This window comes from Panthera pardus, unplaced genomic scaffold (assembly GCF_024362965.1).
Source record: "Panthera pardus isolate Hobbes unplaced genomic scaffold, ASM2436296v1 HiC_scaffold_16, whole genome shotgun sequence".
Lineage (NCBI taxonomy): Eukaryota > Metazoa > Chordata > Mammalia > Carnivora > Felidae > Panthera > Panthera pardus.
This window is the reverse complement of record NW_026526721.1, coordinates 47,858,719-47,878,440: the sequence shown is the minus strand read 5'-3', so window position 1 is coordinate 47,878,440 and position 19,722 is coordinate 47,858,719. Positions and strand designations below refer to the sequence as shown.

At 40.5% G+C, this 19,722-nt stretch overlaps 1 protein-coding gene across 2 annotated transcripts in view; it reads right to left on the bottom strand.

Annotated features, from left to right (window-relative positions):
• The window catches only part of TMEM45A (transmembrane protein 45A), a 74,345-nt gene extending 55,856 nt beyond the window's left edge, over nt 1-18,489 (bottom strand). The window contains exon 1 of one of the 2 annotated variants that reach the window (XM_019448173.2): nt 18,163-18,489. The gene's annotated coding sequence lies outside the window, so the exon portion shown is untranslated. Of the gene's footprint in view, nt 1-2,945; nt 3,087-18,162 lie in introns of those variants that run through there. The other variant, XM_019448172.2, reaches the window with a different exon arrangement.
• Nucleotides 18,490-19,722: the final 1,233 nt, after the last annotated feature.

Sequence of the window (19,722 nt, the reverse complement as noted above, 5' to 3'; positions counted from 1 at the left end):
TCCTCTTTTGCCATCGTGTTGCTCAATCTATTGCCCTCCTCTGAAATCCCTCTAGGTTATCCCAATTTCAAAAGTTCTATTTGACCTGCTCTACACCTGTAATAAAACAAGTGTGGAAACATAGTAACTGCGAGGGCCTCACCAAGAGGAGACAAAAACAAGGTTTACCAGCTCCCCACAATCATACCCCAAATTCATCCTCCTATAAAGGCCTGTGTTTCCATGCAAAGGCAACGTGCACAACTATGCTGGGAAACCCCCGCTCAGGAGCAAGCATGCAGCCCCATCTTTGCCACCAGATGTGAAGGGAAATAGTAACGGGCGGCCCTTTTCCCCAACAGAGGCCGAAGAGAACCGATCTGGGGGAGTATCCCATGGTGCTTGTTTGCTAGCCCACTCTAAAATAATTTAAGGTTGCTTACAAAAATTGGCAACATAAAATAAAGATGAAAGAGAAACATGGGAAGTTGAGGGGCTTCCATTCAGTGGATTGGGAGTGAAAAAGGATTGGCTACAAATGAATGAGCTCTAACGTCACTGTTCCCACCTCATTCTGTCCCTTCTTTACCAGTCTTGTATGATTCTAGCTTTCTTGTCAAGGTCACCAAAGACCCCACATTGCTAAACTCAACTGCCAATTCTGTCTTCATCTTACTTGAGCCACTAGCAGAATTTCACAGAGCTGATCACAGCATGCTCCCTGGAAAATATTCTTCCCTTATTTTTCTTCACTGGCCCTTCCTTCTGGTCTAGTTTCTCCTAATTAGAATACTTAGAATGTCCTAGGGCTCAGTTTTTAGAACTCTTTTCTACCTTCTCAGTAATCTCTTTTCACAGCCTTCAGTAGTAAGCCACATGCCAATGACTCCCAGATTTTTATCCATAGCCCATACTTCTCCTCAGAACCCTAAGCTCCTTACATCCAACTGCCCATCCAGCTGTCCAATATACATCTCAAATTCAAAACTGTCCAGAACAGGTCTCCTGATACCTGGACCAGATCCACCTACCTACAGTCTTCCCTACTCAATGACAACTTCATCCTCCCAATTTCACCAAAAAGTTTACAATCATCCTTGATGCCTCTCTTTCTCTCACTTGCCACATCCAATCTGTTGGAGAATCCTGTTGACTCTATCTCCAAAGTATGCCCAGGATCTGACCTCTTCTCACCACCTCCCCTAAGACCATCTGGTACAGGCCTGGGGTATTACAGTGGTTTCTTCACTGGATTCTGCTTCTGCCTTTGCCCTTTTCAGACTATTCTCAACCCAGAAGTCAGAATTATCCTGTTGAAATGTAAGTTAGGCTGAGGTCCTCACAATGACCTATATGGCTCCATATGATTTCGTTCCCATCACTTCTCCAGTCTACTCCTTACCGGCCACACTGGCCTCCCTTCTTCTCGTTAAACACACCAGGCTCTGCTCCACCTTCAGGTCTTTGTATTTGCTGCTCCTCCTGCTTGAAATACTCTTCCCCCCTTACCTCCTCTAAGCCTTTGCTCAAAGACCTTCTAATAAGGCTTTCCCTTATTACCCTTCTAATAAGGCTTTCCCTGATCACTCTATTTAAAACTTCAAACTGCATCAAGACCCCATCCTCTTGTCCTGTTTTATATTCCCCATAAAACATCCCCTTCTAACACACTACATAATTTACTGACTTACTTTGTTTATTGCAATTAGAGTGAAAACTATGTTCATGTAGGACTTGTTTCTATTCTTCTTTACTGCTTAATTTCTGACTCTCAGAACTGTTCCTGGCATATAGTATGTGGCTCAGTACATAAGGGTTGTGTGGATGAATGGATGTGTAAATGGATGAATAAATGGATGGGTGGATTGGTGGATGGAAAGAGTAGATGTCAGGACTTGTGTTTCAGCTGCCAGATTCCTAAAGATCCCAGAGGGGGAAAATGTCACAAATCAAGGAGAATTCAGCATTTAAGACACAGATCTCCCCACAGCCACTCTGCCCATGTAACTGCAATGTTAGATCATAACATAAAAATGAAATGAAGTATCTATTAGGATTAGGCTAGTCTTAGTTTTGTCTCCATCAGCCATAGCCCACAATAAGCTGGCTGGGGAAACACTGATGATTACGGGAGTCAAGAATGGCAGGCCATAACTCCAATGCTTGGGAAGGGGCTAGAGAAAGAGTTAATAAACTAAAGGTACCAGTTTTCTATGGAGTTTCTACCATATGACAGATAAGACACCAGGCTCTTGGCCAACATTATCTCATTAAATCCTTGCCACACTGAGAAGCTGGTATTATTACCCCATTTTACAAATCAGGAAACTGAAGTTCAGAGAGGTTAAGTTATTTTCACAATGTCCCAAATACACAGTAAGAGTCAGGATTCAAACTAGATCTATATGAATCAAAAGTTCTTGCTCTTTATGGGGCACTTGGGTGGCTCAGTCAGCTGAGTGTCCGACTTCAGCTCGAGTCATGATCTTAAGATTCATGAGGTCAAGCCCCTCTGGGGCTCACTGCTGTCAGTGCAGAACTTGCTTAGGATCCTCTGTCCCTTTCTCTGGCTCTGCCTCTCCACCACTGTGTGCGCTCTCTCTCTCTCTCTCTCTCTCAAAAATAAATAAGCATTTTTGATCAAAAAAAAAGTTCTTCCTTTTTACATACCAAGGTTACTCTAGAAATGGTGAACTAACTTTCAACAGTTTCAGATCAATTCTCCCTTCCTAGTCAGTCCTTCATCATACTTGGTCTCAGTATATCAAACATCTTCGAATTGGGCAAAAAGAGTAAGAAAGAAGTGGAAACTGAGCCTTTGTGTCCTAATTAATGAAGATTTCCAGCAGAATGAAAAAAAAATCAATAAGCTGAAACCAGACACCTTTTTGTCAGTTTTACACACATACACACACCCATGTACACACCAAAGACAAGGAGTAGGAAAACACAGTATTGAAACTTACCTCACTACTACCGTCACCCAAATCTCTCATGGGTCTTAAGTACAGAAGATGTGCTGCTCAGCAGCTAACAATCCTTGCAGATGCTGCTTACCACTCAAGAAAGACAAACATATTTCACCAGCATCAGCCTTGCAACAGCCCCAGAGAAACCTCTTTTCTTCCTCCCACTCATGTTTCTTCCCAAGCAATGTATATCATGCCAGTGGCCTCCACCTCCACTTAACTTACAGAAACCTGGCCCATAACACCCTGCAATTAATATCATCAGACATGCAGGTCTGATTGTCAAACTACTGGGCATGTTCACACATACCAGAAAATACTGTCCTTTGCACTCAGGGAAATACTAACTGATTCACTGTCAGCAAGTGTTTCTCCAAGTCCTGCAAGGTATTTATAATCATTTATTCCCACTCTCACCATGTTTGCCTCCTTATTAATCATTTCTATGAAACTGTTCAACCAGCCAGCTCAGGTGCTCAGTGTGTAAGCACAGTTAAAGCAGAAGGCTCCCACATGGATCAGGCCCGCCCCTGACTTTGTTTCCCTTACCTGAACCAACCTATCAAGCCAACCATCTCATACCCACTTCTACCCAGGGGCCCCTAGGAAGACTAAGAAAACTCGGGAATGAATATTCACAGTCATTGCTGTGGGCTTCAGCATTTGGACCCACCAGCCAATAAGAATCTTTCTTGGTTCTTGCTTTAAAAATAAGACCTCTTGGAGCACCTGGGTGGTTCATTCAGTTGAGCATCTGACTCTTGATTTTGGTTCACATCATGGTCTCAGTTTCCTAAGTTTGGGCCCCACATCAGGCTCTGCATTGACTGCACTGCTGTGGGACCTGCTTGAGATTTTCCCTCTCTCTCCACCCTACACCCCTCCTTGCACTCTCTCTGTCTCTGTCAAAATAAATGAGTAAACTTTTAACAAAATAAATAAAAATAAAAATGAGACCTACTGGAGTGTGTGTAGAGTGCACGTATGAAATTGGGGTTGTGCCATCAAGGCCATAACACAAAGTAAACAAAGGAGATTTAGAAGACACTTCTTTTCAAAAGACAGAAGTACCATATGTTGCCAAGACCTGATTCACCTTTTTAACTACAGGCTCTAAATTAGTAGAGAAATTGTTCTAAAAAGGGACAAGATCCTCTGAAAACCCGTTAATAGGGTAAACTAACCATGAGATCAATAAAGACAAACGAATGAGTAGCATTTCCATTAGGTGCTCATCTGGACACATAAAGTTGGAGGAAAGTGATGAAAACAGGCCCTTGATTTTACTTTCTCACTCTTGTTACACTTGAATAGCCCTGAAAGCATAGAGGCGGGGCCCCAGAGCAAACTGAAAATGTGGAGTCCCTTGTTTATAAATTGTGAGAATTTCAAAACAGTGACAGCAGAGCATTAAAATAAGCACACGACCCCTCTAAGACTGGAGCCCTGTGCAACTCTACCGGTTGCACACCCACAGAACAGGCCCTGCAGACAGAGAATTTGTCCTCTAAGTGACTGAAGGGACCTGGAGGGAAATTGTGACTGAATTACATGCTCTCTGGCATCATTCATCCTGGGAAGAGTGCCCTTGAAAGCTCAAGGATCTCATGAAGGGTCATTTCATGCTGGTATTGCTTGGAGAGAAAAAGAGTAATTTCTCCCTTAAGACGTAATCCTGAACTGGACGCCATAAATATGTCTGTTCCCTGGAAGATTCAAAAGCTTTCTAACTGTGTAACTGGTATTTTTATTTATTTTTTTTTTATTTATTTAAGATTGGCTGGACCCAATTAACCTAACCAACTGGATTATCTGGAAAGATAAATCTTACAGGAATGGACCCAGTAGGAAATCTGAATGCTTGCTGGTGGAAAATTTCCTATAATTTTGGCTGGAGAAGACATTTCTCTATTCTATCAAGTTGGAAGAGTGCTCTTTGGTCATCAGCTTAGTAATGGCTGAATTTTATAAGAACTGATTACAAAATATATAAGACTCAACTCTATGGCTAAGAGAGCAAATTAGACTTCAAGCCAATTTCCAACAAAATTTTTGAGAAGATTTGCTCAGTTGTTTCTTCTTTTCTCTTTCTGCTTCTTAACTGACCTTCCTCCTTCATGCTATTTGGGGCTTCAGTGAAATAACCAGCAGGCCCTACACTTTCTACCCACCACTACCTCCCAATCAAAATCCACTCATCCTGTGAACCAAATGGTTCCTCTAATAAATTAAATTTAGAAACGTGGTTAATGATGACGGATGGTCTGGTGGTGGAGGTGAGCCCACAAGGAGGTCAGTGGAGAAGCTCATTTAAAACAGAGTCTTTCCTCAAAGGATGCCATGTAAACCACTGCCTTCTCCAATCACTAGAATAATGGTCCTTTCGATAAGAATAAGAGACTCAGCTAATGTAAGCTAACTTACTCATCATTTCTTCAACCGGACTTTGAACACCAGAGTAAATATCTGCTTACCTTTAGTCCTGTGTTTTTAGTCAACATGAGCTCAGAACTGCCCTTGATGAATTGCTTCTCAAATCATAACCAAATGAAAAAGATAAAAGGATAAGGAGAGAGCAGAAGAGAGGACATTTTTAAACATCACTTGTTAACTGAAACTTGGAAAAGTCAAGTGATGATGTGCCAAACAATGAAGGAAAGAAGATACCCTTTGAGCCCACAGCTTTTCCTTAAAGTTTACTTTTTCAGGCCGTACCAACTGCCTCATTAACAATACTCCATTTCCAAATCTGGCAATATGCTTTATGATTCAGCACAATTGGTGAGTGATAATGTATCAGAAGGAAAATTCAGAAGCTTAAGGGGGCTCAGTGTGAGAGTCAAAGCTGTCTTCCCTAAAATGTAGGACTGTGCTATCTGAAGGTAGGAGTGGGTGCTTTTCCAGTGATAGCCCCAACTGAGGTTTGATGGGGGTGGGGGTTGGGAGGAATGGGGAAAATAGGCTATAGGCATTGAGGAGGGCACTTGTTGGGATGAGCACTGTGTGTTGTATGTAAGCGATGAATCACAGGAATATACTCCTAAAGCCAAGACTACACAGTACGCTAGCTAACTTGAGAATAAATAAATAAATAAATAAATAAATAAATAAATATTTTTATTTGAGTTTAGTTGACATACAAAGTTACATTAGCTTCAGATGTATAACATAGTTATTTGCCAAGTTTATACATTATGCTAGGCTCACCATATAAGTGTAGCTACAATCTGTTACCATGCAACATAATTACGATATCATTGACCATATTCCCTATGCTATGTCTTTTATTCCTGTGACTTACTCATTCCATAACTGGAACCCTGTATTGCCCACTCCCTTTCATCCCTTTTGCCCGTCCTCCCACCCTCTCTTCTTTGGCAACAAATGGTTTGTTCTCTGTATTTACAGCTCTGAATCTGCTTTCTGTTTGTGCCTATATTCATTTTCTTGATAGCCCCAGTCTCTTTTTTCACAAGAACTAATTTCATGCCAATGTCAGGATAGATCAAAATCAAAACATTCTCTCTGTTGACTTCTTCCTATTTCTAAATCTTCAAAAATTCTTCTTTCAAGACATTGGGGGGGTGGGGAGAATGGGTTTTCTTCATTTCAGGAAAATTGAAAAAAGATCACTGGAGTGGCATATAAATTCTACTTCCGATCCAGAAAAATAAGAGCCACAGACAAGAGGAGGGAAACATCCCACCACAGCCTCTTCTGAATCCTGGGCAATTTCCCTGTAAAAGAGGTCCTGGAAAAGGTTGCTAAGAGCAGGGCAATCATGGGTTTAGGGGTAACTGGAATGAGAGGAAAAGATAGCGATGAAAGTGGGGAAATGGAATGAGACTGAGACTGAGGCAAAATAAGAGGATCCTGTCCCTTTTAATGGTTTCACATAGTCAATCTGATTCTCTTATGGAAAAACCAATTCTGATCCTAGAACCAATTAGAATGTAACCACTATCAGGGTGCAGAACCAGTTTCATCCATTCACCCCACTGTCTCTTACTCATTACCACCACGAAACACAAATAACTAAAAATAATTCCAAAAGCAAAACCAACAACTCTTACCACAATTACTAAGGCAACAAGTAGGTATTATTAAATTTTTTGTGCACATTTCTCTCCAGAAACCATAATCTTTGTCCTTAATTGCACCTTTCTGATAGGCTGATGGCCCCTGAAACATGCAGGAGTACAGAAGGGAGTCCTGAGCTCATCAGAAAGAGGCAAAAGGCTCTCACTCATGCTCTCTTAATCTTTCCTGCATCTATCTCTCTCTCAGTGGAAAACACCAGAGAGGAACAAAACCTCCTTCAAACAATGCTGATTTGGAGGAAATTAAAGTGATAAATTTACTCTATCATCTAGTGTGGCTGTTCTTACTTCTGTTATTATTACTAAATTCTGCAAATGAATCATTTCTGTTATGAGAACTGTCATAGTGACATGAGAATACTGAGCAGCATCCACTCCTACACCCCAACCCATAGTAGGGAGATCACTGGCATAAAAGTAAAGTTTTCCAAGACTTCTGATGGAAGCTTTCTTTCTAGGTGAAAAAGTGACTGTAGTACCTCTCCTTTAAAAGAAAAAATGACTTCCAATTTTCCTAAAGACTCAGTATTTAGTTCTTATCCACCAAAAAAAGTAAAACCTCTACCAAATGATAGTAATAATATCTTGTTGTCATTTTAAGTAGGAGCTTTCCCAAGAATTAATCTGGGCTACAATATTTTAAGAAGTAGTTTTCCAGCATCCAAGAAAGGTGTTAGTTGTGTGAAGAAAAGCAGTATTTCTGCACAGGCAGAGAGGGAAGAAATGCCAAGGTGCTCAGCACAGCCAAACTGAAGAAAACGTATTTGTTCTATAAACTTGTCAAATCACTAACTTGTCCACCTGAAACTAATGTGACCCTGCATGTCAACTGTACTCAAATTGAAAAAGGAAAAAAAAGGAAAACTTGATTGTTCTGGCAACAAAGCATCTATGTAGAGATGTCTAGACGATAGCAGGTCAGACTGGACTTCAGGGAAGTAGCAGAGCAGAGAAACACAGAAACTGTCCAATTCTCAGAGGGAAAATAGACAGTTCTGGCTCAAAGTCTGGGACCCTGGTATGAGGCTCCCGAGCTTTAAGCCCTTGCCTGACTCCAGGGCATCCCTCTCTGACCCAGCCTCCTACGTCTGGTAATGAAATCAAGCCCTGCTTCTTCAGCTTCAGTCATAGTCCCAACTGGACTTGGCTGAATTCACTCCCCACGTGCCTCTGTTGGGTTTAAAAGGCTTCTGGTTCTGGACTCTGGCTTAGCCAGACCTCTTAGGCCTGTCAGCAGATCTTGGCAGCGCTGCTTTGGCCCTTGCTGCTCTCTATAAGGCCTTCGATGCTCAGTCACTCATTAGCCTCGCCTCATCTCCCACCCATCATGCCCTAGTCTTAGCTCCAATCCATCGGAGGCATGATGCATTTGGCCAGTATAAACCTTAGGCGAGTTTACCTCACCATAGTCCAATGGGAGGTTGGGGTTATCGAACACAGAAAAACAATCTTAAAAAACAGTAATACATTGAAGAAGAACTTCTATCTCAGAAGCCAAAGTAAAATCAACACAGACCGTGGTTTGGCAGACTCTGTCTTGTTATGTACAAAATGTTATTATAGTGAAGACCTCAACTATTTGACTAATAGTACAAAAATGTGCATGTAAGTACACCTCCAGGACAGTCAGGGTTAGTGTATTTATTTCCATTTTCAACACAACTGCTTCGTTATTTTTGAGTGCCAGACATTGTGAATTTTACCTTTTGGGGCACTGGGTATTTTTTTATTCCTATAAGAATTATTTTGGGAGCATCTGGGTGGCTCAGTCAGTTAAGAATCTCACTCTTGATCTCAGCTCAGGTCATGATCTCACAGTTCATAAAATAAAGCCCCAAGTTGGGCTTTGCACTGACAGAGTACAGCTTGCTTGGAATTCCCTCTCTTTCCTTTTCTCTCCGCCCCTTCCTTATTCGTGCTGTGTCTCTCTCAAAATAAATGAATAAACTTAAAAAAAGAATTACTTTTTGATCCTACAATTCCACTTCTAGGTATTTACCCCAAAGAATTGGAGTTGCAGGAACTCCAACAGATAAATGTACACCAATGTTCATAGCAGCATTATTTACAGTAATTAAGGGATGGCATATTAGTTAGGATTCTCCAAAGAAATAGAACCAATAGTATATCTACCTATATGTATATCTATATCTATCTATATCTATACATCTACATGTCTGTATCTACTACCTATACATAGCCAAATCTATAGCTATATATTATAGAGAGAGAAAGACTTATTTTAGGAATTGGCTAACATGATTGTGGAGGTTAACATGTCCAAAATCTTCAGTGTAAGCCAACAGGCGAAACTCAGGGAAGAGATGATACTGCAGTTTAAGTCCAAAAGCAGTTTGCTGGCAGAATTCTCTCTTGTTCAAGAGAGGTCGGTATTTTGCTTTTTTTTTTCTTTTTTATTATTTTTATTTTTATATTTTTTAATTTAATTTTATTTTTTTTAATTTACATCCAAATTAGCATATAATGCAACAATGATTTCAGGACTAGATTCCTTAGTGCCTCTTACTCATTTAGCCCTAGCCCATCCCCCCTCCCACAACCCCTCCAGTAACCCTCAGTTTGTTCTCTATATTTATGAGTCTCTTCTGTTTTGTCCCCCTCCCTGTTTTTATATTATTTTTGTTTCCCTTCCCTTTTGTTCATCTGTTTTGTCTCTTAAAGTCCTCATATGAGTGAAGTCATATGATTTTTGTCTTTCTCTGACTAATTTCACTTAGTATAATACCCTCCAGTTCTATCCACGTAGTTGCAGATGGCAAAATTTCATTCTTTTTGATTGCCGAGTAATACTCCATTGTATATATATACCATTTCTTCTTTATCCATTCATCCATTGATGGACATTTGGGCTCTTTCCATACTTTGGCTATTGTTGATAGTGCTGCTATAAACATGGGGGTGCATGTGTCCCTTTGAAACAGCACACCTGGATCCTGTGGATAAATGCCTAGTACTGCAATTGCTGGGTCATAAGGTAGTTCTATTTTTAGTTTTTTGAGGAAGCTCCATACTGTTTTCCAGAGTGGCTTCACCAGCTTGCATTCCCATGGGGGAGGGGAAGGAAAAAAAAAGAGGTTAGAGTGGGAGAGAGCCAAAGCATAAGAAACTCTTAAAAACTGAGAACAAACTGAGGGTTGATGGAGGGTGGGTGATGGGTATTGAGGAGGGCATCTTTTGGGATGAGCACTGGGTGTTGTACGGAAACCAATTTGACAATAAATTTCATATATTGAAAAAAAAAAGATTCCATGCTCCTGGATAGGAAGAACACATATTGTTAAAATGTTGATACTACCCAAAGCAATCTACATATTCAATGCAATCTCTATCAAAATAACACCAGCATTCTTCACAGAGCTACAACAAATAATCCTAAAATTTGTATGGAACCAGAAAAGACCCCAAATAGCCAAAGCAATCTTGAAAAAGAAAACCAAAGCAGGAAGCATCAAAATCCCAGACTTCAAGCTATACTACAAAGCTGTAACCATCAAGACAGTATGGTACTGGCACAAGAACAGACATTCAGATCAATGCAACAAAATAAAGAACCCAGAAATGGACCCACAAACGTATGGCCAACTAATCTTTGACAAAGCAAGAAAGAATATCCAATGGAATAAAGACAGTCTCTTCAGCAAGTGGTGCTGGGAAAACTGGACAGTGACATGCAGAAGAATGAACCTGGACCACTTTCTTACACCATACACAAAAATAAACTCAAAATGGATGAAAGACCTCCATGTAAGACAGGAAGCCATCAAAATCCCAGAGGAGAAAGCAGGCAAAAACCTCTTTGATCTTGGCCGCAGCAATTTCTTACTCAAAACGTCTCTGGAGACAAGGGAAACAAAAGCAAAAATGAACTATTGGGACCTCATCAAAATAAAAAGCTTCTGCACAACGAAGGAAACAGTCAGCAAAACTAAAAGGCAACCAGCAGAATGGGAGCAGGTATTTGTAAATGACATATCAGATAAAGAGTTATTATCCAAAATCTATAAAGAACTTCTCAAACTCAACACCCAAAAAACAAATAATCCAGTGAAGAAATGGGCAAAAGACATGAATGGACACTTCTCCAAAGAAGACATCCAGAAGGCCAACTGACACATGAAAAAATGCTCAACATCACTCATCATCAGGGAAATACAAATCAAAACCACAATGAGATACCACCTCACACCTGTCCGAATGGCTAACATTAACAACTCAGGCAACAACAGATGTTGGGGAGGATGCAGAGAAAGAGGATCTCTTTTGCATTGTTGGTCGGTATTTTTCTATAAAGGTCTTCAACTGATTAGATGAGGCCTATCCAAATAACGGAGAGCTATCTGCTTTACTCAAGTCTACTGAGCTAAATGTTAATCTCATCTAAAAAATACCTTCAGGGGCGTCTGGGTGGCTCAGTTGGTTAAGTGTCTAGCTCTTGGTTTTGGCTCAGGTCATGATCTCATGGTTTATGAGTTTGAGCCCCACATCTGTCAGTGCAAAGCCTGCTTAGAATTCTCTCTCTCTTCTCTCCCTCCCTCCCACCCTCCCTCTCTCTCTCTGCACCTCCTCACCCCTCAAAATAAATGAATAAAAACTTTAAATAAATTAAATTAAGTTAAAAATACCTTCACAGAAGCATCTAGAATAAGCTTTGACTGAATATCTTGTCAGTGTGGTCTAGCAAAATTAACACAAAAAATTAGCCATCACAGATGGAAACAACCTAAATGCTCCTCAACAGATGAATGGATAAACAAAATGCAGTATAAACATACAATGGAATATTATTCAACCTTAAAAAGTATGAAATTCTGACACATGATATCGTATCGATGGACCTTGAAGATATTATGCTAAGTGAAATAAGCCAGTCATAAGAGGAAAAAGATTGTATAATTCCATTTATATGAGGTACATAGAGTAATCCAATTGATAGAGACAGCAGAATGTGGTTACTAGCAGCGAGCCAGGGAGTTATTGTTTAATGAGTATGGAGTTTCAGTTTGATGAAATGGCTCTGGAGATGGACAGCTGTGATCTCTGCACAACAATGTCAGTGCACCTAATGTTACTGAACTACACACTTAGAAATGGTTAAAATGGCAAATTTTATATTATGTTTAGTTTGCCATAATAAAAAATGAATTGCTTATAGGTATAGGCTTTACTATGAACCAGATACTATGCTAAATTCTTCACATGGATTTTCTCATTTGATGCCTACTGATATCCCCACTTTATAATAATAAATACAATATAATAAAGCCTCCAAGAGAAAATAACTTACTCAGGGTACACTAGTAAGAAGCAGACCTGGGATTGAAACCCTCACAGTCTGACTCCAAAGTCTGTTTGCTTAGTCAGAGTGCTATATTTAAGAGTGACGACATTAAACCAATGAAGTAAAAAGCAAATTAAAATATTTTTCAAATATTATTTTAAAGTTTATTCAATATATAAAAGACCTAAAGAATGAAGTCTCAAAAAGATTTAAAATCCAGACTGGGTATAATTAATAATGGGACACCTGAAATAATCCTGCATCAAGCTTCATCATGAGAAGTTCTTATCCCAAAACCATAGCATCTCCAGAAATAAAACAATACAATTTGATGCCCAAGAAATAGAAGTAGAATATTTACCTGGCACCTGCCTCATTTTTCCACGAGCCTTGGAATATTTCAGTTTCTCAATTTTTTAAAAAAATAAATATATTGTTGTTCCAAACCACAATATTTTCAATGATGAAAAACAGAGCTTTTCCACCACTTTCAGGAACAAGATAGGGTTGTCCACCCTTGCTACTTTACTCAAAATAGTACTGGAAGTTCTAACCATACCAGTCAGACAAGAAAAAGAAATAAAAGGCATCCAAATTGGTAGGGAAGAAGTAAAACTTTCACTATTTGCAGATGACATGATACTCTATATAGAAAACCCTAAAAACTCCACCAAAAAACTACTAGAACTCATAAATGAATTCAGTAAATTTGCAGGATACAAAATAAAATACAGAAGTCTGTTGAATTTTTATATACTAATAATGAAGCAGCATTAATATATATATATACTATATATATATATTAATATATATATATAATATATATATACTAATAATGAAGCAGAGAGAAATTAAGAAAACAACCCTGTTTACCATTGTACCAAAAATAATAAAATACCTAGGAATAAACTTAACCAAAGAGGCGAAAGATCTATACTCCAAAATATAAAACACTGGTGAAAGAAATTGGAGAAGACACAAACAAATGGAAAGATATTCCATGTTCATGGATTGGAAGAATCAATATTGTTAAAATGTCCATTCTACCCAAAGTAATCTACATATTTAATGCAATCTCTATCAAAATACCAACAGCATTTTTCACAGAACTAGAACAAATAATCCTAAAATTTGTATGGGATTTTGAACAGCCAAAGAATCTTGAAAAAAACAAAGCTGGAGGTATCACAATTCCAGTTTTAAAACTATACTACTAAGCTGTAGTAATCAAACAGTATGGTACTGACACAAAAATAGATATACAGATCAAAATAACAGAATAGAGACCCCAGAAATAAATCCACACTTGTATGATCAATTAATCTATGATAAAGGAGGCAAGATTATTAAATGGGAAAAAGACAGACTTCAATAAATGATGCTGGGAAAACTGGCCAGCTACATGCAAAAGAATGAAACTGGACCACTTTCTTACACCATACACAAAATTAAACTAAAAACAGAATAAAGACCTAAATGTGAGACCTGAAAACATAAAACTCTTAGAAGAAAACATAGGGAGTAAATTCTTTGACATTGGCTATAGAAACATTTTTCTGGATCTGTCTCCTAAGGCAAGGGAAACAAAAGCAAAATTAAACTATTGTGACTACACCAAAATAGATTTTGCACAGCAAAGGAAACTATGAATAAAATGAAAAGGCAACCTACTGAATGGGAGAAGATGTTTACAAATGACATGTTTGATAGGGGTTTAATATCCAAAATGTATAAAGAATTTTAAAGAACTGAACCCCGAAAACCCCAAATAATCCAATTAAAAAATGGGCAGAGGACCCGAATAGACATTTTTCCAAAGAAGACGTACAGATGGCCAACAGACACATAAGAATGGTTCAACATCACTAATCATCAGGGAAATGTAAATTGAAACCACAATGAGATATCGCCTCCATTTGTCAGAATGGCTAAAATCAAAAAAATGGTGAGTGTTGGTGAGGATGTGGAGAAAAAGGAGACCTCTGCACTATTGATGGGAATGCAAATTAGTGCAGCCACTGGGGAACACAGTATGGAGACTCCTCAAAAAATTAAAAATAGAATCACCATATGATCCAGTAATTTTACTACTGGGTATTTACCCAAAGCAAAATGAAAATACTAATTAGAAAAGATATATGCACCCCTATGTTATTGCAGCATTATTTACAATAGCCAAATTATGGAAGCAACCCAAGTATTCTTCGACAGATAAATAAAGATGTGGTATATATACACAATGGAATATTACTCAGCTGTAAAAAAAAAAAAAAAAAAAAAAAGATATTTCCACTTGCACCAACATGGATGGACCTAAATAAAGGATATAATGCTAAGTGAAATAAGTCAAACTGAGAAAGACAAATACCATATAATTTCACTCATACATGGAATCTAAGCAACAAAACAAACAAAATAAAAAGAGACAAACAAAAGAATAGACTGTTACATATAGAGAAGAAATTGGCGGTTGCCTGAGGGGAAGTGGATAGGGGGAGGCATGAAATAGAGAAAGAAGATAAAGAGTATACTTACATGATTAGCACTGAGTAATGTATAGAATTGTTTAATTAATTAATGTACACCTAAAACTACAATAACACTGTATGTGAATTATATTTCAATTTAAAAAAATATTGTGGTCCCATTCATATCTTCAAATTGTTTAGATCTATACTTGTGAGTGAATCCTTACAGAAGGGCTGAAAGGTTTTAGACTAAACCAGTAACAAAGCTTCTCTCTGGGGAGAGTAACAGATTGAGAAGAAAGCAGGGAAACAAAGGGGAAACCATTGCATCTGACTTATACAGTTTCATTTTTTCAAAAAGGATAATCATCTAGCGACATTTATCGAATGTCTACTATATATCCAGGTACTACCGTGGGTTTTGTTCAAGCAGGATGAAAAGACAGAGTGCTTGCCTGCAATGAGTCCCATCTTATAAACATGTAAAATGTCTTCTGTTTCCAGGCACAACACATCCCATAGACATGACCCGTGTTGGTATTCTAGCCCCTCCAAGGAAATTTTACCAGCTCAGTTCTTCAAATGTGCTCTCCCCCTCCAATTAGCCTTCTCCAATGGACTTCTTGATTACCAACACAACTGCAAACAAGAATAGCCCAGCTTTACATGCCTAAGGCAGTGTAGCTTGTGGTTAAGGCTTGGGGTCTAGAGTTAGACCAGATGGGCATCTGCCATTTGTTCACTGTGTGACCTTGGGCAAGTCTCTTAATATGCCTATGCCTCTGTCTCCTCAGTCAATAGGTACCAACCCTCATAGGTTTGGTGAGAGGACTACATGAGTTAAGACATGTTTAAGCACCCTGAATAATGTTTACCATGTATTAAGTAGTCACGAAATGTCAGCCATAGACATATCAAAGAGCCATCTGCAAGCAACAGACTGTCCCAGCGAAGAAGAGAAAAGAAAAAAAAATCATCTCAGAATCTCAGAGGTAATTTAATAATTTTACAGATGATGGCACAAAGAAACGCATAATGGCTCAACATCTTTCCTGAGGTCACACAGTTGGTCAGCAGCAGTGCCAGGACCAGAGCTCAGCTTCTCTCTGCCACAGCACAATGCTCTCAAGGAAGAAAAAGGAGGAGAGCTCCAAACTAGCTTTCCACTTAGGTATATATTGTAGGTCTCATCTAACTCCATAATTGGAAATTACAATGTTACAAGTATTAACACCTGAATAGGTGTTAGCAGGGGGAGAAAGAGCTACTCTGCAGACACTGTGTATGTACAAGGGTAGGGGAGAGGTGGAACGATTGCATCCATGTCAGACTTCAAGTCAAGGCTTGTTTCTACAAAGTATCTGGGATAATAGCCCAGAATGTCAGACTACTTCATCAGAGCTCCCAGAGAGACACCAAACTGTCAAAAAGATATGGCCAAGGCTCACTGCTCAGTCCTGACCACACAGCCTGCAAGCCCTGAAGGGACGTCATGGAAGCAGTGGAGTAGATGGGGAGTGTGTGCTGGGCAGGATGTGGAGACTGGACCCCAGAGATAGACAGTTCTAGAAACACCTTCACCATATAACTGCTGCCATTTCAGCTTGCCGTCCCCCGCCCATCTACATCCCAAGCCTCCCCTTCCCCATCAGGCTCTCCATGCAGTCCTCTCCTACCTCTCCCACCTTTCCAACCTTTCCACCCACGAACCTCTCAAAGATTTTCCTGCATCACAACCCACTGTCCCTAAGCATAGGTACACATTTTCCAGCCTCAGTGCTTTGCCCCTGCTTTTCTTTTCTCCTACAATACCTGCCACCTGCTGTTCCATGATCCTTTTCCTCTCCATCAAAACCGTTGGGCAAAATCCTTTCCCAGAAAGCCAACCCTTCTATGAAGCTATCCCACAGTAAGAAGTCCTCTTTCCATCTTCTGCACTCCCAGAAACTCCTAGCTCTTTCTCTAGCACCTGATAAATTCTCCTCTCCTCTCAAGACTCTCTTTCCTTCACAGCCTAATATTAGTGTATCACTAACAAGAGGTCAGGACTCAGTAAATGCTAGCCACTAATATGGAGGTAAGAATGGTAGCTGGGAAAATGACATGCAGCAGAGGAAGCTAAGACGGATGGAAATGAAGAGTGAGCACAAGAGCAAAGACTTACTATGTGTCAGAACTATTGTTTCACCTGTGTTAACTCACTTAGTCCTAGAGACAACACCGTGAGGTAGGGCCTATCAATATCTCCGTATTACAGAGGGGGAAACTGAGGCACAGACAGTCTGAGTAACTTGCCCAAGGTTCGAACAGTGGGGTTGCAAATTGAACTAGGCCAATGGGCTCTTTATACTGTTTCACTGTCCCTTCTAACTCTGCATCCCTGAAAACCACGTGAACTGTTCCACCCACTGAATGCACTGCCTCTCTGATTCAAAAACACACTCTGCAACTTGCAATTATGGCACCAAATTCCCACCAAAGGCTTTCTGAGCGAGAAATTAAACATCAATTCTGGTCAGATCTGCCATGACAGTAACTAACATATGACAAAGTCCCAAATCCAAAACATTGCTTAAGCAAAATTATAGATGTTTTGAATGGAATGGGCCTCAGGTCATTCACCTAGGTCAAGATTTGCCATAATTTCCATTGCTAAATCCTGAAATATGTACCACAACTGTCTGCAAGCATACACATCTAACAATCGCTCTAAATATTATTTTGATAGAATTATGGGATTAACATACAATTATAAAGTTACTGATGCACAGAGTTGTTTGTCATGTATTGAAGGAATTTGGACCTCCCACTATGGATGGATGAACACAGAAAAGATATTTTTGGGTTACAACTACATTCACATGTAAGTGAAACAGCAATTACCTACATAATTCAGAATTTAAGTTACTTAATATTAAACATCCAATGAACAGAAGCAAAGGTTTTGTGAATTCAGAGTAAGTCTGATAACTTTCTCAATCTTCTGTCAAAACAGTCAGGGGAATGAGGGGTGGATAAAGATTTCGGCTTTACAAACGCATACTTTGTTCTCACAGAAAGAAAATAGAAAAATACATCTATCAGATTCAACTTTGAGGTCTGGAGAGGCTTACAACAGGACACCAGTTAAATTTCTGTCCCTGGGAAATTTTAAAATAACACACAAGTAACCAAAAATTAAATTATTAGCAAAGCAGAAGAAAAGGAAGCCGACGGTCTGTGCAGTTTGTGGCAGCGAGGGGTATTTTCATCTCTTTGACGAAGAGAAGATAATGAGAACAGCAAAAAGACGCAGGAGAGAGATCACAGAGGGAGAAACAGATACCCAGCACGTCTCCAAAACTTACCCAACTCGGTCTGTTTACTCAACACTATTTTTCTCACTTTGCCAGTTTTAAATCAGACAGCGGCTGGGCTTTTGTTGTTGCTGTTTCTGTTCTTTTGATCCCAGAGCCCCATGAAAATTAAACTGTGCGCGGGATGAGATCTGGCCCCGTCTCAATTAGCGGAAAAAAAAGTTTTAAGCCTGGATCCTCGGTTGCTTCTTTGGGAATATGAATAATAAAAGTGACTAGCAGGAGAGGACGTGGGGGACGTGCTCAGCTGACGTCGGGCCCGCGAAGGGGCCGCACAGTTCCTCGGCGCAGCTGTCCAGATGTGCCTCATCTGGCTCCCCCCCCCACCCCCCCCCCCACCGCCACCCCCCGCCCGGGGCACGAACCTCGGCTGCCCAACTACCCCGAAGCTCCAGCTCATTGGTGGCCGCGACTCCCTGCTTGCTGCCTATTGGCCAGCCAGCCCGCCACTCTCGCAGGCCTGGACCCGCCCCCGCCCGCCGGGCTAGCTCTCTCCATCCTCGAGAGGAACCTGGAAGTGCAGCGCGGGCGCTGATGTGGCACTCAGCAGCGGCAGCGGGGCCCGGGAGGGGCTGGGGTCCTCAGGGAGTCCTGCGCACCCAGGACCTACCCCGGCCCCGGCCCCCGTTATGCTCAAGCTTTGAGGCCTTTAGGCTGGTTTGTTTAAACACAATGATTGCAGTCTGTTCTTGGGATGAAATTAAGGCGCGCCGAAGTTGGCTTAAATCCCCTGCATTTCCGAGTGGAAGGGACTGGGGCCCCGGGATGCCCACGCCCCTAAAGGGCGTTCAGGCCAGGCCTGAGGACTTCGTTCTCCCCGCTTTCTCCAGGGAGCGAATGATAAAATTCAAGAGCTTGTTCCTTGGCGATAGTATTCTTCTGTTGGGGGGGGGGGGGGGGTAGGGGGGAAGGGGAGGGTGGAGTTAATGAATCCTTCATTGAAGTCCTTATTAACCAGAAAGGTGAGTGTTTCTGCGTAGAAGCCCACTTACAGCAGTGATTGGGTTACGGGAGTGCTTTGGAAGACTTAGCTGCCGTGGGGTTTTTTGTTGGGTGGTGGCAGTCGTAGAAAAACGGGAAATACTGCTTTATTCTGTGAGAATTTAACCAGAACTGTACCAAATGATACTTTGATCCTGGGGAAATCGTGCAGGGTCGTTGACTGGTTCGTTGATTAGTTGGGGCGGGGAGGGGTGGTCTGCAAATCAATCGCTGTTATAATGTAAGGATATGACAGAAATGTGACCTCACTGAAATATTAAGATGCCGAGAGCAACACTCATTTGGGCCACCCACCGTGAAAGGTTCCAGGCCTTGTACTAAACAGCTTTACCCACATTATCATATATAATTCATACAACCATCTTGTGAAGTAGATACTATAATTATCTCCATTTTCAGATGAAGCTACCAAGATTCAGAGAAGTCTGTTCTAGTATGCCACCAAGGTCTCCAGGTTATGTTTGTGGTACTACATCATGGACACTTACCATCATGGACTTACCTACCATTTACTGGGAGTGGGTAGGTCAGAATTTGTTGAGTGTATGC